The following is a 26026-nucleotide window of genomic DNA, read 5'->3' on the forward strand; positions in this document are numbered from 1 at the left end:
GGCGGCGGCGGTGGAATTAAAGGAACAATTGTTATAGCAAGGGCAATTATAGATTATCACCTTGTTGCCATCTCTGTTACTCTTCACAGTCATTCGGATTCGTACTCCCTCTTGCATGTGTGTGTATTGGTGTTGGTGTGTGTGTTTGGGACCGACGACCATCGAAAAAGAACCATAAAAATGACACCACATTGTTTTATCTTTATCGCATAATTGCGGTCAATTCCCTCGGTCGTAGTAGCCATGGCATTGGTTTTGGTCTTGGTTTTTGGTCTTCTCTCTCGTTGTGTGTTGGACCGACTTAACTTGGCTTGATTTCAATACCGGCATCAGCATCAGCATCAGCATCGGCATCGGTTTCGGCTTTGACTTTGATCATTTGCCATGGCTACATTCACCCAGCGATCTCTCTCACTAGATCCGTTCCTCTTCTTCATCTCTCTTTCTATCTTGCTTAGAACATCGTTGCGTGGCCCCGAGTGAGGGGGGGCTGTAGATTGGGGAGGTGTGGCTGGACGGTTGGAGGGATGAGGGGTTTAACGCAACACATTTATCTTCTTGTCACAAATTGACGCTCTTGAAAATTTGTTTTGAATTGAACAATATGCCTTTCTATTTCGTTTAGTTTCACACACTCTGTTCCCCTTCCCCATTTCCAGTCTCTCTCTCTCTCTCTCCCTCTCTCGTTCTGCCCCTCTCTTCTTCTTCAAGCTGTGTTTGAATGGTTCTACTATTACCCATAACAAGAGAGAGGTAAATTTCATTACATCTAAAAGTAAACATTTTTAAATCCCCTCTAATTCCCATCTACAAGTTATTGTCATAAGGGGACAATCTTTTTCCGCCAATTAGTCACCGCTATCAATATTTTGATGATCAGAGATTAACGAATGTCAATTAAAGACATTTCAAATTCTAAAAAATTAGTTACATATACTAATAATCTTAATATCGCTCAATAGTACTTTCATTCATCTAAAATTGGGAGTTGTGAGACACCTTCATAAACCAGGAACTACTCAGGACTGAAAAGTGATTTATTTATGAAGGAAGGAAAAATATTTATGGCTATCGAAAATTGATCAGTCTCTCAGGTGAAATATCAGCTTTATCCTCATATCCCCCGACGATCGGCAACTTATATATAGGATCAAATATCCGAAATCCGAAGAAAATTTTCAAATTCAGTTCAAATTTTAATGTATAACCAATTATTATCAGAAGAATTGAATTCATTACATGAAATTACGTAATAAAGACTTGACAATTATTTATTGCTTGAAGATCCTTTTGTTTGAACATCATAAGGACATCTTAAGATCTTTTAATATATCTCAAAAACCTATTTTCTCAGAGCAGAGATTATGTTAAGTTTTAAAAATGAATTGATAAACAATTTTAATGATGTAAAACTTAATAAATAGTTGTAAATTGGTTTGTCTCTTGTATTAGATTGTTAAGATTAAATAAAAATATCATTCCAAATTAACAACTCTCTATTCAGAGATATTTTGTGATTTAGGAACATCTAATATAGAATTAGAGTAAACTAATTACTGTAAGAGAAGAAAGCATTACTTTTTATTCAATGAACTAGATATGTAAATATATAAATATTAGCTTAAATCCTTCGTCTTGCTCTTCTTTAATTCTTCCTTCTTTGTTGCTATTATGATATCGTTATCGGTTAACCATATATCATCAGCCATATCACACAGTCCATTAGAATCCTCGAATTGCTCATCCGCAAATATGATGGAATATCCAAATCAATATCCTTTTTCCTTAAAACGATTCAAAATCCTGCTATTCCCATAAAAAAAAATCATATTTTCTACCCATTCTCAATAGTTTTTTTGATCTTAAGAGATTAGAAAAGTTTAAATTTTTTAAATTTTCACAAGGATTTTTGCATAAAAAATAATTGAGGAGTCTAAATTTGATATCAATTGTGATATTTTTGCTTGGAAAATACTTAAGAAATTGTAATTTTAATTCATAGACTAAATAGTAATTGGATTACCTCTCTCTCTCTTAGAAATGGGGCAAATAACGGTTTAACCAAGATTATTTTTTAACGAGTGTCACCAAACTTGTTAATTTTCAATCAATTGAAGATTTCCTCTTGCCTTTTTTTTTGCCTTTTTGACTTTGATTGCCAGCAAGAACGGGCGGCCGAGCGACCACTGCTTAACCGACACCCCAAAAATGCAGCACCAAAAGCCAGAGAGAGAGAGAGAGAGCCAGCAAGCGAGTGAGCGAGAGAGGGAAATGGTAAGTGAGTGAGCGAGCGAGTGAGAGGGAGAGCGTAAAACTCTCTTAGGACCATGCGCGGCCATCCATTTTAGTCTCGACCAATGTGTGTTGCTGCTGCTGCTAACTTGTGGCACCACCCGGGGGGAATAGGTGAATAGGTAGGTGGACACAGCCCGAAAAGGGACGGGGGCTGGGAGGTTGGGGTAAGGGCGGTGACGCCTCACAGACAAGGCGACACATTTTCAGGTGTCACATAGATCTATCGAATGGCAAGCGACACATTAGCTACTATCTCTGTGTGTGTGTGTGTGTGTGTGTGTGAGGGAGAAAGGAAGCACTTTATATAGATGGCACTCGGATTTTTGAGTTTCGGGTGTCCGACGATGACGAGTGGCCAAATAAATTGCACTCAGAATGCAAGTTGTACCTAAAATTTTCCACAGACATTCAATTGATGTACATAAGAAAGTTACATACACACATTCATACATACATATGTATGTATATACAGTTATCTGGCATGTTTACATGCAAAAATGAGTGGCTCTTTGCCTATACATTGGCCAAGACAAACATATACATACATATATACATACATATATCTATGTTTATAGCTACATCCTACACCTTTGACTAGTTGTAGATATTTGTATATTTGCTTTGTTCTTGCTATCAGTACACACACACACACATACACATGTGTAAGTGTGTGTAGTTACCGTAAACAAATTGTATCCAAGCACATATTGAAACAAACATATATGTACATATGTATATCTATATGTACATATGTATGTGAATATATAGATAAATATTTGAGCATTTGTTTGCAATTGACATTTGATTCTATTTCCAAAAGATTTTAGCCCCCATCTTCCCCATTATCCCATTCCATCCAAACCCCTTGACAGAGCACAATACCGAATGAAGTACCTACATACATACATACATACATACATACATAAGAATGTATCTTCAATCTATTGATTATTTCTATGCAAAAACAGTTTTTACCTCTTTCTTTCCCCCTTGATTTGTTACTTAACTTAAATGTTAAATCATCAAGCTTAAAACTTCCATAAAATAACAACATATTCCAGAGAATTTTTGTTTTGATGCCAAATCTAAAGCATTGATCCAGATTAAATTAAAATCAAATGCTAAAGAAAAAAAAAACAAAATAGAAACAAAAATCTGCTATAGAATTTTTGGTATTGATGAATCTTTTGTTAAAAAAAAAATAACCTCACATATACATTTTAAATAAAAATATTTTACATATGTAAAGTACTTAATGTTATGGAGAATGTTTGCAAGTTTACCCCCTAAAGTAGGCAATGGGCTTCGAAACTATAAAAGCTTTCGAAATGCCTTGCAGCTCAAAATAAAATCGTCTAAACAATGCTTGTCAAGAGAATTATTGTTTTAGCTGGAGGACATTTCAAATGCAGTTTCGTTTAATGTTTACTGCATACTTTGGGGAACAAATTTCCTCTAACCTTTAACCCTTTAACTGAAAAGGAGTCTAAATGACACGCAATCTTAAATTATTAAACTTACAATCATTTATCTAAAAGTTTGCATTTTAAATAAGTTTAGATTTCGTTAAGTTATCTTCTGAACAACACTGCGTATGAGTGATATTGCTCTAAACTTGCTCTATTAACTCTTACTTTTAGATATATGTATATAGAAAAGACATAGAATACTTATTGAGAGATTAAAGATGGTCTTATGATATTTAACATTTAGTTATTATTAATTCAGAGTTATAAAATATTAAAACTAACGGTTTAAGTCTTAATATTTACAAGAAGAAACAGTTTCCAGAATCTAATAGATTCATTAAGAAGAAATGGGGATATTTAATAAATATTTCTCATGTTTATTTTTATATAATAATATTATAATCAATATATACTAGGCAAATGATTTCTCTATTGGCATTACATACTAAAATAAATTGCAAAAATCTGCCACTAATGGAAAATTTCTTATAATTGTTCATTGATTCTATATATATAAAAGACAGCCGGCTAAAAACAAAAACAAAAAAAAAAAAAAGAGAAAATTAAAAATTAATCGTATGTCTAGAATATATATATGTATATATATGTATGTATACATTTGAATTTCAATTTTTGCCAGTCAATTTGGCAATTTTATGTTGTATTCACCGATCGGCATTAAATATGTACATATATAGTTTGTTTGACCGACATTGGAGATACATAACGAAACTGATTTTCATGCTGAATACGAAGAAATTGCTAAACTGATTTAATTAAATTGGTTTAATTTGATTACATGTGCATTTTTTTCCCCCTGTTTGTTTGACTTCTTGCCGCAGATGTGACACAGAGAAGCATCAGCAGTGGATAAAAGGGGGAGAAGGACAGGAAAGGATATATGTATGTACATATATATGATGAGCAGAGTTCCACACACTAAAAGGGCTGGCAAAGTGTGGTGGAGAAGCAGAAGCAGAAGCAGAGGAGAGAAGATTTTTCCGTCTGCCCATCAATACAAATATCGATGGATCCCACAGAATGTCGACATTCTGATGACGCTTTGAAAGCCAGACCACACGAGATTGTGTATGTGTGTGTGCGTGTGTGAGTATGTGTTGGTGTGTGGGAGGGTTAGATGGTTGGGGAATAAAACTGGGCGAATGGATTTGCTGCTTGTGCTCGTAATTAATTATTTCATTAGTGAACACTTGATTTGGACCCCATTCCCTCTCTCTCTCTCTATAGCAATCGCTCTTTCTCTCTCTCTCTCTCTCTCCCATTGAGGTCCCTTGATAACTGGACAATTCATTGCTGCCGCCGTGCCTCAGCCTCTGCCACTCACCGTATGCTTCACACAAACAGTGCGTCGGCCCTGAGATGGTAAAGAGCAAGAACTAGAGAGAGAGAGAGAGAGAGAGAGAGGAAGCATTTCGAGCATACAAGTTTGAGCTATTACCTACAATTATGCATGAAATCTTTACAAATTTCTACTATGGATCTCTCACAGAAATGTGAATTTTGAAAATTAAGTAGACTATTTCCAAATTCAACAGATTAAGTAAGCATTATCGAAAAGTATTGCAAGAAAAGGGTTTAAAGGAACCTCACAATCACTTAGTATTTACAAACTGTTTAGTAAATAGATAATTCAAGAATGATTAAAATGAGCCAATTAAGATTGTAAATGGCAAATCATTCAAAATTTAATCGAATTCACTTAGTTAACTCTTTGTTAGACATTTAGACCGATTTTTACCAAGTGTCGTAATAGTGTAGGGTGCATAAATCTCATCACTAAAAGAAGCAACAGTCCGACAATGGATAAGAGAGAGCAAATAAACAAAAGAGAGTATTTGTATGCTTGAAATTTTACTCTTAAAACTTGCTCGACTTTAATAATTTTTTGGCACTGCTTGCCCAAACACTGCTCTATCGCTCTCTCAGAGTCTCTTGTGAGTGTGTGTGTGTGTGTGTCTGCCGTTTATTGCTGGGTGAGAGTGAGTAAGCGGTGGATGCATATATGGGCGTGAGCATATGAGTGTGAGCAAGCAAGCAATACTACACGCACAGAGCACGAATGGACAATTGCGGCGCCAATGTGCATTTGTGTGTGTGTGTGTGTGTGTGTGTATGTTCGCCAGTTGGCCGCTGCTCTGGTTCTAAGTATGCGAGAGACATAAATATATAAATGTGTATGTGTGTGTGTGTGTGTGTGTGTGGACTTCGTCTCCAACTCCATCTCCGAGAGCTCGCGAGCGCCAAAAGCAAAGCAAAGCAAAGCAAACGAAAAACCAAATACACTTCATTCCTACTACTACTACTACTACTACTACTACTAACCGGGGACCGAGAGGCTAAGTGACGCCAACGAAAGCAGCGGCAGTGGCAGTGGCAGCAAGGCACGGCACAAGCACCAACAAGCTGCGACGGCAGCGACGTGATTTCAAATAGTGAAGTCGACTTGCGGCATCGGCATCGCACACATATCGCAGCGCAATCGGAATCGGGTAAAAATCGTCGCAGTCTCTTGGATTCTCAGCCGGCCGCCCCGCCTCCGCCTTTACCGCTACCGTCACCACCATCAACGCCAACGCCACCTCCTTCACCTTCTCCTCCAACGCGTTACTTACTGAAAACTGCTTCTCGACGTCGTCGTCGTCGTCGTCATCGTCATCGTTGCGGCCGTTGTGGCCGCTGCACTGTGTGTATGTTGTATGTGTCGCCTTCATATCATCGTTATTTTGTCGTCTTGTATTCTGTTCTGTTCTTGTATTTGTTGTTGTTGCCCGCGTTGCGCGCGCGTGTGTTGTTTTGCCGTCGCTAAAACGACAAAAACGCCAGCGCGACACAAACAGAGCAAGAACTCTTTTTTTTTGTTTTGATTTCGATCCAACAGATCGAAATCTTGCGTCGAATCGCCATGATCGCCCGCGCCACCTAATCGGCCGCCCGACGAGATTTGACTTTTGTTAGTTTTGTTGTTTTTTTTCTCTCAAAATTTTTCAATTTCTATCAACAAATCAAGATTTAATTTTTTTTTTTTCTTGTGGTGTGTTAAAATGACAAACAAAAAATGTTCAACAATTTATCTTTAAGTGCATAAGATGATGCAAAATATTATTATAAATGATAAAGTTAACAAAAATGGATAAATTTTATATCAAAACTATTTTCTAATGTGCGCGCCTCCTTTGTGTGTGTGTGTTTCTGTAAGTGTGTGTGTGTGTGTGGGTTTGGACCCTAATTCATTTTGTCTATAGAGTGCAAGCAAGTGAACGCCCCTTACACCCCAGAATCCACATCCACATCCACAGTCACAGTCACCCACACACTAAGAACTAAGTGACAGGACTGCAGCAGGATTGCTTGTACATAGGGGAGATGAAGTCGCCGACGATGAGGACAAAGAGGAGAACGAAAAGGACTATGTAATGTCCGCGCATTAAAAATGACTACCCTCAATTGTCGCCACTGGCTGAAGGAAATAAGAACAGAACAGAACGGAACAGAACAGAACGAAACGAAACGAAATGGTGTAGGCGGGGGGTTTTTTGTGTCTCTCTCTTTCTCTCTTGCTTGCGACTGGGCTCTCTCTTTCACTGCCTGTCTCTTTCTCTGTGTGTGTGTGTGTGTGTAGGGGTCGTTTGGCCCATAACGGTTCTCTGTTCACAGGACATGGCAATGGACACATACATATACAATCGCCATCCTGCCACCCTACATTCTCCCCCCCTACTACATTCCCATGCGCTACTTCGCCTATACTCCCTATACTAATACTTCTTTCCTTTCGCATTCCAACTGTGGGTCTGTGTGTGTGTGTGTCTCTGTCGCTCGTGTCGCTCCCACTCGCACTTGCACAAAAGTGTCGCGTCGTCGTCGTCGTCGTCGATTGTCGCTTGTCGCTGGCGTCGCCGTTTGCTTTTGGTCTTCTGCTTCGTCATTTGGTGCGTCCTCTGGATTGGTTTCGACGATTCAATTGCGTTCGTTTTTTATTCAGTCTCCCCCACTCCTCCCCCAAAAACACAAACCGCATGACTATGTGTATGTGTGTGTGTGTTTGTTCTTGATTCGATTGGATTACATAGCCCTCCCTTCTTATTCCTCGCAACCCCACGCAGCCCCTTGCCCTGCTTTGGTGTGGGAGGGTGGGGGGCCACAGTATTTTTTTTTTTTTCGGTTCTGTCCTCAGCATTCCAATAGTGTTCTTCTTCTGCACGACGACCACGACGACGACGACATTTCGTTTTTTTGTGATTCGTTTTTTGCGTGCATGTGAGCCAGTGTGTGTGTGTGTTGGTGTTGGGTGCCTTTGCCTGTGTCTGTGTGTGTTCTTTAATATTGTCGTCGAGTGTCATTTCATTGGTCGACGCAAATGGGCGAGCAGCGCAGTCAGCTTCGCTGCCGTCCTCGCTCGGTCGCATATTGTCGCAGAAACCTTCGGTTTTTTTTTCTTTTGTTGCTGTTGCTTGTGTTTTTTTTTTTTTTCATTTTGCTCTTTCTTCCTAGCTCTCCCTCTCACGCTTTTTTTGTGTCTCTTCTTGTGCTCTGGCATTTTATTAGAATCCGTGCAAAAAGTAGATGGCGTTGCGGATCCGGATCCTGGTTTGCTCAACTGCGACTGGGCGTTGAGGGCGTGTTGCGCCCCCAAAAAGTAGTAGCCCGAATGAGTTTTTGATTGTATGTGTCGCCGTCGTCGTTGTCGTCGTTGTTGTCGTTGTCGTTTTCGGTTGCGGGTGTGGGTGCGGGATTTGCTTGTTGTTTTCTGTCGCTGTGCGTCGAGTGCGAGCGAGAGGGCTGTTCCCTGCATTTACACACACACACACACACAGACACAGAGAGATGCAGGTGCGAGTAGAAGAGAGATGGAGAGTGCAAAGTGCATAAAAAGTTTTTTTCCGCCAGCAAAAATGGCGACAACGACAACAGAACGACAAACGCCGAACCAGCCCAGTTGCCGTTCGCCGCCGCCGCACCAAAAATTTGTGTCGTGCAATTTTATAACCGTTTTTAAAAGCGGCGGCAGCGTTTCTCTCGCTCGGCCTTTGCCACGGACGGATCAAAAACCGAAATAGAAAAAAAAGCCTAAAAGAACACACACACCCACACACAAACTCACCCATACCCACACACACAAAAGAAAACTAAACACGCGACAAGCAAGTGCAACAAGGAAAAACTAAAAAAAAAAAAAACATCAACACACCTCTAAATAGAAAATACATAAAAAATACAAAAAAAGAAAAAAATATGTAAAAGTGATCCCAGCATTGCTTTTTCTTCTTCAAAACGGTCGCGCGTGTTAAAGTGTTTTTTGTGCATTTCCATCAACCATAAACGAGAGTGCTAAAAATGAACACAAATAAAGTACTTTTAAGTTTATAGAACCTTCGGCTGCAACCTACCACCCTCCTTCCAGGCCCCCCTTAACCCCTTGTGAGCCCCCCGCGGCCGACCCACACTCAATCATCTAATATATATCTTTCAGTTAACAAGCAAACAACAATAAACGACAACTAAACATTGAAATTTTAGTTTCTATAATCAAAAGAAAAGAAAACCAAAATAAAAAGAGGAGCAAAAACAACAACAAACCGAAGAGAGGAGAGCATTAAACATATTAACATAATCGTTATTATAATTATTATGTGATCAAAATTAAAAACAACAACAACAACATTCACCAAGCGACAAACGCGACAAAACGTCATTAACAACAACAACAACAACAACATCGTCATTATCATCATCGGCATTTGTTGGGGCCCAGAAGATCGAGATCGAGGTGCAAATGTGAAAAACAAACATACTTACACTTACACACACAGACACACACACACACACACAACACAACACAACACAATACAAACAACAACATAGAAGAAGCTTTAAGAACAACAACAAGTCAAATTTCAAATACATCAAATTTATCAACAACAACGACAACAACAAAAATCATGACAAAAATATGAAAAAGAGAATTAAATATTACACACATTTACATATACATGTGTATTTAGTGTATATGTGTGTATGTGTGCTGTGTGCCTACTATCAACAGTAACAACAATAACAACAACAACAACAACAACACCAACCCAAAACAACTAAATAAGCTTTGATTATAGAATATACCAACAACAACAACAAGAACAACTAACAGCAACATCAGCAGCAACATTAACAAGCAATTACCACACACAAGTGTCGAGCAACAAACACATCTATCTATCGATCTAACTACATATATATATACATCACAACGCAGGTGAGTTAATCTACAAACTCTAACATACAAAGCAACAAAGAGATAGATATAGATAGATAGATGGGGAGAGGGGGGAGATGGAAACAATTATAGAAGATATAAAAGTAAGCAACTTTTTGTTTTCTTATTTTGCCAATTAAGCTAAACCAAAAAACTTATGCAATTCTCTCTCTCTCTCACACACAATTAAGTTAATTAGAAATCCTAAATGTGTCAATAGAAAGTTCAATATTTTGTAAACTTTACCAAACCTTTCATATGGCCATGAGCCATTACTTTGTGATTTGTGATAAATAATACCAAGTGGTTACTTATTAATACTAGATCTAAACAATAGAAGGCCTTCGACTTCATCTGCAAACAAAATGATTTCGAAATAGATATTCTTATGGTCTAAATCACTTGATCATATTTTACAGTTTTTACGAAAAACGATCGTTTTTTTTTCCCGCTAATGACTGGACATTTAGTTGTTAGTTAGTTTTTGTGTCGTGTATTAAATAAGTTTTATTCTCATGTGTCGGAAAACAAATTCAGTTTTTTAGGGCCATTAGCCTTCAGTCGGAAAAAGTTGTAATAAACCTGATAAAAGGAACTCTCTGTTTGAAGGGTTCAAAACATTTTGCTTGAGATATATATTGATGGAGTTGGCAATATATTTGGATCTTTCTTCCTTTGGATATCAAGTTGTTAGCGACAAATCAAGCCAAATAGTCAATATCTCTTTTACCAATTGGAACATCCCTATTCTATCCGTTTGGAAGCTGTAAGCTGAAGCGAGTCAGACGAAAAGAAAGTGGAGTAGAAAGGACATCTTAGGACAGGATAGGGCAACTCAATTTTCCTTAGCCAGCATATAGAATCTATATCTGGGCGCCTCTTTCCAAAAAAAAAAAACATATTTTTTTCAAATTTTAAGGCCATTTTAAACAGAAACAGATAAGGCTAATAATGTCTTAAGAAACTGAAGGATTGTGGTATCAGTGAAAAATGATAATACCTTGAGCATAGAAGCAAAACCAAGTAATGTCATGGATGGAAATGAATATATTCGAATTGTAAAAAAGTTTCTCGGATGAAATTTAAATGTAACACGTTAATGGAAAAGTATGATAAACTTTTGTCCTTCCATTTCTGTTGTTAGGTACATGCAAATGTGTTGCATATTTTTGGGGGTTTGTAAATTTTACATGATTTAACTTAAAACACTTTGAGTTTCTATATCCTGAAAATTTTAAATGCAATTTAAATATTTGACAATATTTTTGGTGGTTTTTCATTGGTTTTGGAATATTCCTTTCTCGTTTTTGAGTTAAATGAAGATTAGAAGCTCGAGCTAACAAGTTCTCTTAGCTTAAAAAGAATTAGAAAAGCAAAGCAAGTAAATTTAAATTAAATAAATAAAACAAGAATTAAGTTTCTGATTTATGGAAATTGTTTACTCTTGAAACTCTCTCTCTCATTTGGGTGGAAAAGTGTTTTGAAATGATATTTTGATCTCTGTACTTGTGGGAGATCAAAGGTTGTAAACGATTTCCGTAGATAAATTCTCATTTTGTGTCTCCAAATGGTGGATAGCTAATGACTGGGCAAATGGTGGAGAGTTGAGATTCAGTTGGCTCCCTCGAATATCATTTTTGTAGACGTTATAATCGCTTGTTCGTGAGCTGTAAAAAAAACACAGGCATTGTAAATTTTGCACCATGCTTATAATTAGCAATAGAACGGCAGTTGACTTTTCCAGTTGCCATTTAGTACCTGGTGGGTTTAGCCCCCGTCCTACTCCCCCGCACAGCTCACCGGTGGCCCCTTGCCGCATTGCCTTACAGATATAGAGAAGAAGGCGGGGTTGGGGGTAAGCAAGTTAGTGCCAAAGCAGCGCTAAAAATGACAGACAGACGGACAGACGGAGACAGAGAGACAGAATGGAAACGGTCTTCAGATTGAACAACTCGTTGTCGTTGGCTATGCCCGGTTGGCTCGATCCATGGTTGATTGCCAACAGTAATTGTCACTCAGGCGTTGATGGTGACGCCGTCGCCAACTTCACGGCTCCTCCATCATCACACGGCATCTTTGCATCAGTGCACCTGCAAAAGCTCCCAGCGAATGCGACGAAAAGGTTTGCCCAAGGAATCACAATGTTTATTTCATTTTTCCATTTCACAAAATAACAAATATAAGATATAAATAATTATCAATTTCTGTTATTTTGATTTTCTTTGGAAAATCATTCATTCATTTCGTCCATTGGCCAATGTCACAAGCTGTCCATAAATAACCATTCATCCTACGGTCTCTCATTTAAGTCTTGCTGACTTACTCTGGATCATAACTTATAGAATAACGAGACGCATTTCAATTTTTACGCTCTGCCCCACCGTGTGTGTGTGTGTGTGTGTGTGTGTAGTGAATATTCCCGTGGCCCGTTGCCGGCTATTAATTAGCATATTTCGTCATGAATTAGCAAAGTAAAGCCAACTTATAATGAGGTGGAAAGCCAAGCCTAGGGGGCACTTCAAGAGCAAAGGCAAGAGCAGAGGAAAGAGATAGAGCGAGAGAGAGAGAGAGAGATCTGTATGGAATGGATCTTTTCGCTTCGTTTTTCATATTTTTTTTTTTTCGTTCTCTCAGGACAGCATTCATTTTGCACACTCTGTGACCGGGTGTGGAACTGAAGTATTTTTCTTCTTTTTTTTTCAACTTTCGATACCCTTGCCTTGCGGTGGCATAAAATGAAATTGCAACAGCAGCAGCAACAACACACACATGATTGTGTCTGTGTGTGTGTGTGTGTGGAAGTGTGTGCAGATGCAATAAGCCAGCCAACGGACATCGGGACAACAACATGCCGCAGTCGTCCTGTTCTCGTCATCATCGTTGGGCCTGCCCAGCGCCAGATCGCATAATCCGTTGAATCTGCTCACCCCCACCATGCATTGCTCAATATAATTGCTTCTGCACAGTGGCACAAAATTACATTTTATACTTGTTTTATGGCAAATCCAATGGCAGTTCTCTATCTAGTTGGGAATTACAAGAAAAAGTCCTTTAAAGCTCGAAACTATTTGGGCATTGCAATAAGAATAGTTTTAAAATGGTTTTACGGCTAAAACTAGTTGGGAATTACAATTAGAAGATGCGAATTGATGTTGATGGTTTGAATTTAGTTTTCAAAATCAATAAAATGTCATGGCAAGTTTCTTAATTGATGCTGCCTGTGCCTGGCTAGGTATCCTTCTTGTATTTATCCATAATGCGTATGCCATTTAGATGGGCCTAACAACCACTGTAGATTGCACAGTGACCGCTGTTGCACAGCAAGTCACCAGATGTTCAAACCCAATTGTACATGCCGCTGTTGAAGCTGCCGCTTGAGTTCATTTTCTGTTCGAGACCGGGGCAGACCCCGAGACCCAAGACAAGTAAGAGCAAAAGCAAAAACCTGGCTAAGGCTCGATCGCAGTCGCAGTTGCAGTCGCAGTCACAGTCTCAGGTTCTGGCTCTGGATCGAGATGAAGACGACAATTCGGAGCTTATGTGTCAGGTGCGCGTCGTGCCGCGAATGAAACAATTTATTGCATTCGCCGCTTTTGCGGTGTTTTGTTCCTGTTGTTGTTGCTGCTGTTGCTGCTGTTATTATTGCTGTTGTTGTTTTGTTGTGGCTGGCACTAAATTGAATTTTTGTTGCCCCCAACCAACCAACCAGCCAACAACAACAACCCCCGTTCGCCATGTTATTTGAGCATAAAAAAGGCAGTTCGTCCATTTGACCATTCATTCCAGTCCAACAACAAGTCACTGCGTGTAAACTCCTCACCCCCTGCATTATACCCCTCCCCCATCACCTGCCATCAAAACAATCATAATGAATGCAATGCTGCAAATATGTTGTCCAAAAAAAAATAAAAGATTACAGAAAATCCGGATTATAATGCAGTACTTTAGCACAATTTGGACAATTTATTGGTATTAAGACCTAATTAGTTGCATTTGGCAAAAAGATAATCTTCACTTTAGTTCGGTTCGGTTCTTAATTCATTCTTTTAACCGTCCAACATGGCGTATGAGTGATTTCTTATTATAAAAATGACCTCATTGCTAGTGAATGAAATTGAAATGCGATAAGCTAATCTAGCAATTGGCAACTAAAGATTATTCTTTTTCTTTTTCATTTAGAGTATAGGACACAGGTAAATGGACTTGCTTAGGAAACGTGTGAGGAGAAAACATTTTGAAATAAACATTTGCTGTCTCTTCAGTACACTTAATAGAAGTAAATCCTTTAAGCCATTGTTGTATGTCAATGAAATTGTTAAAATTTAAGGGTATTGAAATGTTATGCTTTCATTTTATTTGCCATTCCCGGACCTACTCTGCTCTGGTCCTCTCTGACATGTTGTCGTCAATCAGCGCACGGAGCAATCTCAAAATCGAATTCGCAATCGCTTTTCCGCCAGTCGCTGGGTCTATCCATTCAACATCATCAGTATCATCATCATCATCGACAGGGGGTCGCGGTTCAAGGTAGAAACCAGCTCACATATAGTCGGACAAATAAACAGATACAGATACATTTACATTTGCACTCCATCTGTAAGTGATTGTGTGTGTGTGTGGGGCTGGACCCACTCTGATCAATTTTTTTTCCTCCTCTGTTTTTTTTTTCTCTCCCCATTTTTTGTTTGTGTGTGTGTGTGTTGTTTTTTTTTTTTGCAAAATAACAAGCAAAAATCAAATTGCTCCATTGTCTGCGATTGGATGAAGGAAGGGCTGCGAGAGAGGGGAGGAGAAGGAGGAATGGCTGGCTGGATAGATGGATGGATGGATGGATGTGTTGGAAAACAGCAGCGAAACATGCGTAAACCTCGCACTTCATCATCGACATCGACACAAGCAGATAGAGATGGAGAGTATAAGGGGGGCAGTGAGCGAGATAGAGGCATTATCTATCTCTAGTAGAGAGAGATATGTACATACTTGCACATACATTTCATGTACAAAAGCATTTTTCATAATTTATACAAAATCAATTCATAGTTCCCCCCATAGTCACGAAGGCCGTGAGAGATTGGCAAAAGCAACAACATCGGCCTTAAAGCAGAAGGTTCATCTCGGAGACTCTGTCGAGCCTCAGTTAGTGAGCTTAGCCAGCCAGCCAGTCAGTCAGTCAGTGAGTCGACAAGGTCAATAGAAACCAAAAAATAATAATTACCATGCCACAATTATTAAGATACAAACACACACATACATACATAACATAAAGATTTATAGATAGATATATTTGAATGAATCACCTATTCGAACATCAATCGAATGTATTCCCGCACAATTGACAAACCAACTACAACTATATAGATTTGACAGACTTTGATTTGGCCAACAAAAATTTGGCTTTTGGTATTAAGATCGATCGCCTTTTTGGCATTTAGCCCATCTCGCACAACATTCATCCCATAGGCGCTGGCCTCAGTTGTTGCATTTACACACACACACACATACATAGATTAGATGTAAAACAGATTGAAATACTTGGGAATCAACATTGTGGGCCACCACCTATAAGCCCTCCTACTCCTCCTTCTCCCCCTTGTTCTCACCCTACTTCCAAGTCTCTTCCACTTGCTCTCTTCGCGTCATGTAATTCTCTACTCATAAAAGTTAACTTTCTATTTGTAGTAATTGAGTGGCGTGAGTGGCCAATTTGTACAATGCTGGTCAAATGATTAGACACGTCTTTTCTGTAATTGGTTTAAGTTGTCTAAGACCTTTAGGTTTTAGTTAATCATATTAATTGTTGTTGTTTAAGACTTAAATTCTTAGGTTTACCATACTCCCTGACAATTTCTGTTAGTCCTTTGAACATAATTAATTATCTTTAACCATTTTTCTTTAACGATGTTCTAAATAAATGAATTTTAGATAAATATTAAAGCTATTAATGATAGTTAGGTTGCCACTTTAGAATGTTCTTTGAATATAATCGAATAATTGGATTACTAGTGATGCTATTTGTGTGTTGGGCGCTGTTTTTAAATATTTTTTTCTTGGCTTTTCTTGTTGTTGTTCTTTGTCTTCTTTGTATTTGTATAATTTTTGTTTAGTTTGTTTTGTTTTGCTTTTGCTTTGTTGTAGCTTTTCGTTTTTGGTGGTTTTTCTTGGCCGTCGTCGGCGGCATCAGTGCCTTCCTCTTGCTGCTTGGGCTCAAAAGATTAAATGTTTTTAATTTTTGGCTAATTTGTGACATGCGCGACCTTAATGGCTTCTTTTCACATCGTAAACCCCGATCGCTGCCGCCCTGCCCGGCCATCCCATAGTTTAATTGCCCCTGAAACAATCATTGGGCCCCACAGTATAATGCGGGCAACGTTGACAATTCTATGGGAAAAACGCACAAAAAAATCTCTCGAATGAAAAGCAAGAGAGATAGAGAGAGAGAGAGAGAGAGAGAGAGAGAGAGAGAGAAGTGGAAATTAATTATGCATTTAAGACTTGAGAAACTTATGATGATGATGATGATGTAGTCGTCATTCCCATCCCAAAGGCCTAGCCAAGACATCGTCGTTGGCCATTGCTGTTGATGCATCACATATTTAATATGCTTTTATATTCAAATTATCACGCATGCCAAAGAAAGCCAACAACCAAGTCTCTGTCTCTGTCTCTGTCTCCGTCTCTGACTACCACCCCGACGATAACTTGGTCTCCCAATCCCAGGCCCCAACTCAGATTCAGTTTTAACGAGCTCCACTGATGATGGCCAGAGGCAAGCGGCATTTATGTTTATGTTTGGGTCAAAGATTTTCGATTGCCCCTTTGGGATGGGGTGTGCAATTAAGTAGTTCAAACTCGAGACTACACTGACAAAAAACAAAAAACACATCACAAATGATTGAAATCAAAATGTCATAATCACCATGTTGGCAAATTAAATGAGAAATATTTCCAAGTAGTTGCCACAGTTTTTAATGTTATTTACAATCCATTGCATTTCATTTTCTGTCATATGAAACAAGTTTTGATTAAGAAATTTAAGAATTAAGAAACTTTGAAATGAAATTTCTCTATAATCCAATGAAGATATTAGAAAAATATTAGGTAAGTGTGGGATTTCCCTTAATTCCAATGGTCAAGGTCAAGCCAATGTCCTTGGCTTGCCAATTGTCAATGACTATCAGAACGGTGACATCAGTTTCTGTTGGTGTCCATCCGCCCTCTTTACAACCGCCCCCTTCAATAGCCAATTCCAGTTTGAGTTCTACTCTCAGTCACAGTCTAGCAATTATAATCGTATATACATATGTATGTATGATATATACCTTAGTATAAGCATATATATGTATGTATATGTATATAGTATTTATTGATGTGGACAATTTGTAATAGCATGCGATTTCCTGCCTGCCTGCCGCCTGGCTGGCCCAGCTCGCTTCCCTCTCACTCGGCGTCTCCTCTCTATGGTATTGGGCCAGCGCCTGTAATTGAGCTCACGCTGGCAGCTGTGAGCTAATGACAAGCCCAGTCCAAGCACGCATCAGCTGAGCCAAGCCAAGCTGAGGCATTTGCCTTTTGCCTCCATCTCCATTTGATCCAGTCCAATTCCAAATGCAAGTCCAGGCCAGTCCAGGCCATGGCACTTTGCGCCATTATCTGCTGCAATTGCCACGCCGCATGGGACAAACACACACACACACACACACACAGAGACACACTCTGAGGAGACACGCAAGGCCAACCTGAAGAGATCTCTACCGTGTACCGTGTCTACAGATCTCCTCTGAGAGTCGTTTTCGGGCCAGCAGCGTGCTGATATGTTGATTAGTCAATGTTCTCCAGGTTACCAGTTCCAGGCCGGGAGGGCGCACTCATCGCCCCAGCCAGAGTCTGAGACAGAGTCCGAGATGGGAGACGAGGAGACCAGAGTCGAAGACAACAGCATTAACAACGGGATGACAACGCATTCCTTTTCGGTCATATGCCCCATATTGCCATAATTCCAAATGTTCCTTCTCTCTCTCACACACACACACACATCGAGTTGGCCAAAATGTTGTCATGTTGATTATTATCATGAAGGGCCAACTACATACATTATATTCATACATATGTAGGTTTTTTTTTTGGTTGTTTTTGATTCTCGATTTAGTATAGGGAACGATCGATCGGTGAACCGTTATAACGACATTTAACGACACAATTTTGACCCTTTGAAGCAAAACATGTTTCGGTCATTGTTAGCACAAAATCAGGCAGGAAATGTCTCTGTTGATATGGTTTTTATACACATTAGGGATTCAATGAGCATCTGTCATAAATCTTAACAATACGAGAAATAAGTAAGAATAACCAGTTACCAGAAACTACTACTACTACCACTACAAGACACATAAAAAGAGAAAAAAAAACAAAAAACAGAACTGAAAACCGAAAACCTGCAATGGGAAGCAGAACTAAGGTGATTTCACTTTGCTCCTTTGGGCTTTGTTCGGGCTTGTTCGGTGTTGTCGGTGGTTTTCTTGCACGTTTTCTCACTGCCCTTTGGTTAATATTTACACCTTCAAGAGAGGAATCCATCAAAATATGGCAACTTGTTATATGGACAAAGGCGGCGACTATCGAGAAGGGAATAACAGAAGGTGAAGGGGTGGGAGGGGTTAGGGGTAAGGATGGATGCTGCACGATTGCCACGACGACGAGAGAACGGCAGCCCAGTCTGTTTGGATGGCGAAACGGTGTGAGGCTTCTTGGTAGATGTTGCTCGTGATGTAGCTGACAAAGGGGGTGGGATTAGGGTACAGGGTTCAGGTCCAGGCATTCAGCAGTCAACATTCAGTCAGAGTCCAGTCAGTGTCCATGTTGGGTTAATAGGGAGGAGCATGAGAGGGGGCGGACACTTGTCATGTGGCACGACCGGAGCTTACGAACCCCGACGAACCGACGACGACTTTAACATCAACCTCAAAACATCGGCTTTGCCATCGACTTGCATTTTTAAGCTTTGCTTGACTCGGGCGTGTACGTAACACACATCAGGGCGAATTTAGTTTCTGTTTGAATTTATTTAATGGCATGACAAGGTCAAGACGCCACTACCATTTCGACAGACTACGCAACATCATCGGTCGAATCTTCAGAAATAGTGCGACAGAGAGAACGAGAGAGAGAGGGAGAGATGCAGTGTTTGGCCATGACGCTACCTGCCGCCTTTGCTGGATTCTGACGATCGCGCAAGTTGGCTGGGACTGACTAGATGGTTGGCTGGATGGCTGCTTTTGGGCCATAAGTCACAAAGCAATTACAGTGAATTGCTTTCTACAGGCCCTGGGTCTGGAATCTCGGGGTCCAGGCAACGTGCGCAATCTCAAATAAATGGAGGAGCAGGAGCCACCACAACAGCAATAGGAGCCCAGCGGCATGGACATTGCATCGTTGACCAAAACGGATGCGCACACAGGATGGGATGATGAGATGAATGTGAAGGCAGCTGCATCTTGGGGGCAATCAGGGGCGTAGCATTAAATGAACACTATACATGTGCACCACACAACAAACTGCTCGGTGTGTGTGTGTGCGTGTGTTTGTGTTGGGTGGGTGCAAAAATATGTTAATTTGGTGAATTTTTGCATATTTATAAAATATGTCTTCATATTTAAATTGTCGCGGAGACATCAAGGACAACAGTTTGGTATTTCTGACTTTGGAATATGCAGCCACACTAATTATTTATTACTTACCACACTATTTTCCTCTTCATTGAGTAGAACTTTATGCCACATCACCATTTAGGGGAAAAACTTTAATCATTAGCATGGCGTGTTTTAAGATTAATCAATCAATCATAACTGCAAATTCGGTGAAGACAAAACAAAAAAAAAAAAGGAGAAAATACGAATATCGAAAAGCACTCAACACTAATTCAGGGGTCTACTCAATCGTGAAAATCCCATTTTGTCCATCGACCCCTGCTTGGAGACGCTTGTGCAGCATCTGCCAATTCATTGCGCAAAGCGGGGGAGAAGTGTTGCCTAACCCCCTTCTCCCTTGGAAAGAAGGTGGTGTCGGCGGCGGAGGCGGCGGCGGCAAACGAATCGAAGCTCTGCTCGAACCCCAAGTTTCATAACACTATAAAGATGAAATTGAAACCGATTACCGCACTCTTGAAAACGATCAAGTACCACGAATGCTCGCGGACACATTTTACTCATGTAATTTTATTGCGGCTGCGAATGATTGGCAATTCTGGCTAAAAGACAAAACGCCAAACCGAGGCCGAGGTTGGCCAGGCCATGCCATGCCATGGGATAGGACGGAGCACATGGGCTAAGTTGTGGCCGGTCAAAGAGGAGGAGGGAAGGCAGTGGCAGTGGCAGTTGAATGGCGAGATGGAAGCCAGAAAACCAGTTACTTACCCGCTGCAAAACGGCAAAAGGCGACGATGGGGACGACGGAATGGCGATGTCGTTGAGGATAGAAGTGATGTGGGGATGTGTGGAGAAGGGGGAAGGGGTCGAATGGTCGATGATGAAGCTTTGTGTTGATGATGCCAAAAAAACAAAAACGAAACAATGGCAACGAAATCAGCAGCCATTGCTGATCCGTTCAAGTCCGAATTGGACTTCAAACAGTTAGACGAGACACCTGCCATAGAGAGACGTTGTTTTGCCTCTCTTTCTATCTTCCTCTGTCTCTGTCGATTCTTCGTTTCGTTCGTTTTATTATTATTATTTGTACCATTGCTCCACTCAATTCAGCTCAATCCAAGCCAATCCAATCCAATCACTCAGCAGTAGCTCCACACATAGATAGAGGGAGAGAGAGAGAGTGAGAAAGAGGTAGAGGTAGAGGGGCAATCTCTTGGCCATCATAAAATGTGCGAACGACGAAAACTCAACCCGTCATTTCCAGTGGCCAGTGTCCAGGGTCCAGTGACCACGTCCTCGTCCACGTCCACGCTGGCATCCGCGTGCAGTGTCGTAGATCACACACACATAATGCAAGGGAGAGCGAGAGAGAGAGAGTGAAAGAGAGGTGAAAAAAGCCACTTATCTCGTCTCATCCTCAATAAGAAGAACGGGTACGGGCATGGGCATGGGAATAGGAATGGACAACTGAACTTAACTCAACTTAACTCAGTTCAACTCAACTGGCTAACCGGCAACGCTCTCATCTCATCGCATCTCACCTGACCAGCTAGCCAGCTAGCCATCTAACCAGCCAGCCGGCAGGCCAAGCATGAGAATAAAAAAGAAAATAAATGTAATGCCGCATAAAAATAAATAAATACAACCTTTCAGACGCGCAACCGAAAATCATATGGAGGCAAGAATTCACACATACCACAAAGGAAATGCCAGCCAGGAATTGAAGATGGGGATGGGGATGGGAGTTGAAGTTGCAAACGGAGACACAGACAGGGACAGGAACAGAGACAGAAACGGAGACGTCGACATCGTCATCGTCATCGTCGTCGTCGTTGTCGTAGACGGAGACTTGAAACGAAGTTTTGATGGGTGTGAAGGCTTCCTATTTATATGCCCTTTTTGGCCAAAACGGGCCAACAACGATACAACGACGGCAAATAGTCATTTGCCTCTTTCTTCTCTACTAGTGGGCGAGGTGGGTTTAAAAAGTTGTTGCTTAAGAGACCAACAGAGATTTCCCCTCTTGCTAGTCCTTTAAGTGGGCTAACTAAACAGAAGGAAAATCTAAATATTTCGGCTCCCTGACTAGAATTATGAATATTTAACATTGTAAGGGCAAATTGGTAGATGCAAAAACATCTGTTACGGCTTCAAATGTTAGGGAACGAAGGAGAGACGCAGAGAGCAAGTGAGAAAGGTGATGACTCTGTGAGGCGGGCAGGTGGGCCATGCCACGATTGGCACCCTATGTGGTCGGTTGCTTTTCGAAACGGTCACTACTTTGAATGGTGCGGGAGTCTGCAATGCGTTGTCTTTTCCTCTTTTTTTTTTTTTTTGTTTAGCTTGAGGCTACAAAAGCTTGATATCCCACAGCATCCGATTGAGAATTCCCATTGAGTCTTCGCGGTTTCCTGGCACTCTGTGTCTGTTTTTTTGGTCTCTCTCTCTTTTTTTTTTTGTTTCCTTTTCGATTTACAGAAATCGAAATAGGCCATGGCTCCGACTGCGGTTCGATCGTTGGTGTTTTGTTGATGATGCCGCACTTATGGGCCTTTTGCTCTGATGTGTTGCTTGGCGGCGGCAATGACGATGGCGGTGATACTTTAACGATCAAATGTTGGCCAATCTGACGATTACAGACACCCATAGTCCCAGAGCCATAGTCCAGAGTCCCGAGTCCCTGGCTGGAGTCATGGCAATTTGTTGCCATCTTATTTTCCCATCCTATCGACAGCACTGCAGGACTTTTCGTTTTGATACTGCCGCAAAAGCCATCATGAGATCGCCAACTGTCGATAAATGAGACTCCTCCATACAAGATGAATCTTCTTTTCCCTTATGCCTCCTCTTGAACTTTAACAATTGCTGAGATTTTGCCTGATTCCCGCCTTAAAATCAAAATGACATAATGCGACTAATGTGTTGGTTAAAATTACTTAGTTAGTGTAAAATGTAGTCCTTTATCAGAGATATTTCAATCAGGCGACTTACTTAATCGTAAATAATCTTCTTCAAACACTGTGGAGGAGAGACTGAAAATATTTGATGACTTTATTATTAAGGATACAAATATTAGCCAAAATTCATTATGTGGTCCTGTAAGGCCTATCAGAAACTCTTCACAGAAAACATGTATAAACATATTATGGATAAGATTAACAATTCTTAACTTAAGCGACTGAAAACAGGACAAAGCAAGGACAGAAAACTTACACTCGCACTTGATAGAAAGACCAAGTAACACATACCCGTGTATGTATGTATATGTATTTGTATTTGGATGTATTGTATATGTAGCTACATATGTATGTACTATATAAAAACCCTCAAGTAGAAAATTCGCATAATTTGAGACCGATCTTAGTGGCATGACAGAGAGCCAGATAATCATTTAATGCCGTCTGAACGGAACGCCCCTGGATAAAAACTGGACTGGTATCTGGCATGGTAAGGAGGGGTAGAGGGTCGAGACAGAGGCAGAGGGTCAAAGGGGGGCTAATAACATTGTGCGGGGCCCGAAACCGAAACCGACTGAATGACCAACTGAAATGACTGACTGACTGACTGACTGAACGTACTAAACAACCGATCGACCATCTCAGGGCTTTATCCCTCCAATTCTTGACTTTGTCCTTCTTCTGTATTTTGTTTCGTTTGCGTTTCTTCGTTGTGTGTTCTTTTCTGTGGCCAGCTGTCCGCTGTTTGCTGTACTCTGGCTGAGGCCCTCACTTTGCCACCCATTTGTTTACTTTATTCGTTTCGCAGCCTTTTTTGTGTAGCATTCATTTTGGATTGACAGGCTCGAGAGAGCCTTGGCGCAAGTGTTTTCGGGCGACACAATGCACAACTTTTCACAACTCCTGCGCTCCCCCTTCATGACTCCTTTTCGATTGAGCTTTTTGGAGGAGGCGACGAACTCTTCCCGAGACCCCAACCCAAGCCCCCTTCGTGCTCCTGCTGGCCCACCTCCGTTAACTTGTTCACTTTTGAAGTGCTTTCTTTGTGACTGACTGACGGACTGACTGACTGAGCGAGCGTCTGTCGGTCGGCATAAACACTGACACTGTCATGACGTGTGCCTTTCAAAGAAACGTAAACGCGAACCGCCGAATGCCAGTCCCCCCTGCCTTCGCCTCTCAACCATTCCAGGTCGCTGTCCAATACCAAGACCAAGACTGAGTCCAAGTCCCATTCTCAGTGTCAGTTCCCAGTGTCAGCTCCAGAGCGTGAGCGAAGATTATAATGCCAAACAACTTCAGAATGTTTAGTTGACGACCCGTCGTCATCGTCGTCGCAGTCGTTGTCCGCCATCATCGTTAACCCTTGTGCCCAACGCTTGCAAGGATTATGATTTATGCGGAATTGTCACGCCGCTGACAAACTCAAGTCGTGTGTGGCTGGCGACTCTTCAGTTCACTACTTTGGCCATGGATCAACTGCTAATGGGGACTTCAGCAACACAAACGGATGACAGCCGTTTTTAACCCCCCACAAACACAACAAAAATAAAAGCTAAAGGGTTAAGGCCGAATAACAACAACTCAAAATTAAGTAAAAATCATTTTAATGAAAAGTATTTCTTCTTGTTGCTGTATTTTTCTCCTCAATTTGATTCGACGTCGCACTCGAAAAATCGCGAGCCGCGCATTCAAGTCAAAGTCACTACTACTGAGTGGAATGACTGACTGACAAGCCCCCGGTATCACCAATGGGGAACAAGCGACGTCTCCGTCTCAGTTCCAGTCTCTCTCTCTCTCTCTCTCTCTCTCACTGTCTGTCTCTGTATCCGTCACCGTCACCGTCACCGTCTCCGTCTCAGGCATCGTTGGCGGAATGACGACGACGAAAAAAGTCAACCTGGTCGCGGCACGACAACACGACATAATTTTGTACGTCATTCAAAATGTTCGTAGGCTGTCAGGGAGACAGTTCAAAAAATGAAATATATATGTAGCCAACCATATACACATTATAACAAATTCTAAAACGCAAAAGAGACACGGACAGAGACAGACAGACAGACAGTCAAACAGTCAGCCAGTCAGTCAGACAGTCTGTTAGTCTCTTCCCCCCCATCCAATCCTTAGTAAGTCATTCAATTCGCGCAATCCAAGTCATTGTTAAACTTGCACATATTTGATTGAACAGCCTGAAGCTCGAAGCGACGTCCTGGCTGGTTCCAGCTGGTGACGATGACACGGACACACACTCAATAGGGTGAAAAAAATAAGGACTCCAATTCCAAGTGTCATTGTCATCGTCGCTCTCGTTGTTGTCCTCGTCCTCATCGTCGTCCCCGTCGTCGGCCCCGTTGGACATTTTGATTTTATTATTGATTCAATTACAACGTCAACGGCGAAATACAATTGCCATTAATGAAAGAGTTTGAGGCTTAAAGGGGTTTCTTCAGTTCACAGTCAGGATTCTGTTATATTCTATATACATTCATACATAGATTTTGTTGACTTTCTAACGTTGACATGAAAAAGAATAAACACACACAAACACACACACATCAAAAATTACCTATATAATATGTAGCTGATAATTCTGCTAATCGCTTGTATCAATATTTGTATGGTTAAAACCAAATTTAAACTGTCAAATTGTTAAAGCTAAGAAAATAAGTCTAAATGAAATGGAAACGAAAGTGAATGATACCCTATAGAATAAGTAAAACATAAATCTTACAAGTCCTTTGCATTAATCAATCTAGGGTGAAAACGTTACTCCTTAAAGTACGCAATAGGCTGGAAAATGTTTAATGTTTTTAAGGAATTTCCAACTTTTCAAACTAACATACTCTTGGCCTATCTGTTGCATACTTTAGAGAGCAAAATTGCCCCCACAACCATGTCCGTCTGTTTTAAAGCTTAGTTCTCTATCAATTTAGGACCAATCGAGATGATACTTGGTATGAAAGCATATTATTATTATTTGTAAATTAAGTTTGTAGGGTTTAACGTTTAGAGCACTATAGCATACAGCTGTCATAGGACTGATGGATGAAGAAATAATGCTTTCTGAAAACAAAATGTACAAAAATAGTTAGTTTAAGGAACTTATAATTTTTACATAATTTACTTTACTATAGCCTACCTAAGGGGGTGGGGTTCATATTCATTTGTATAGGGTAGGCATTTATTCCATTTGATGGTCAACTATAGCGACCAATAAAAACCGATCTAAATGATACTGCTAATAGGCCATTTAAATGATGCTAATAACAATGATATTTGATTAGCTTGTTGAATTGATTTTCGTGTCACTACACTTTGTGGTTTACTCTTAGTACAGAGTGCTACTTTAGGATGTTCCTTCTAACACACACGCACACACACACACACACG

The 26026-nt window shown here is 40.5% G+C and overlaps 1 protein-coding gene across 4 annotated transcripts in view; it reads left to right on the forward strand.

The window, feature by feature from the left end:
- The first annotated feature begins 6242 nt into the window (after nucleotides 1-6242).
- Nucleotides 6243-26026, forward strand: part of disco-r (disco-related) — a 29197-nt gene continuing 9413 nt past the window's right edge. Inside the window, exons 1-2 of one of the 4 annotated variants that reach the window (XM_068303559.1) lie at nucleotides 6243-6479; nucleotides 9256-10035. The gene's annotated coding sequence lies outside the window, so the exon portion shown is untranslated. Of the gene's footprint in view, nucleotides 6480-6683; nucleotides 6736-8688; nucleotides 10036-26026 lie in introns of those variants that run through there. The other 3 variants (XM_068303560.1, XM_068303558.1, XM_068303557.1) reach the window with 3 other exon arrangements.

The sequence above is a fragment of the Drosophila tropicalis genome, unplaced genomic scaffold (genome assembly GCF_018151085.1).
Source record: "Drosophila tropicalis isolate 14030-0801.00 unplaced genomic scaffold, ASM1815108v1 contig_158, whole genome shotgun sequence".
NCBI lineage: Eukaryota > Metazoa > Arthropoda > Insecta > Diptera > Drosophilidae > Drosophila > Drosophila tropicalis.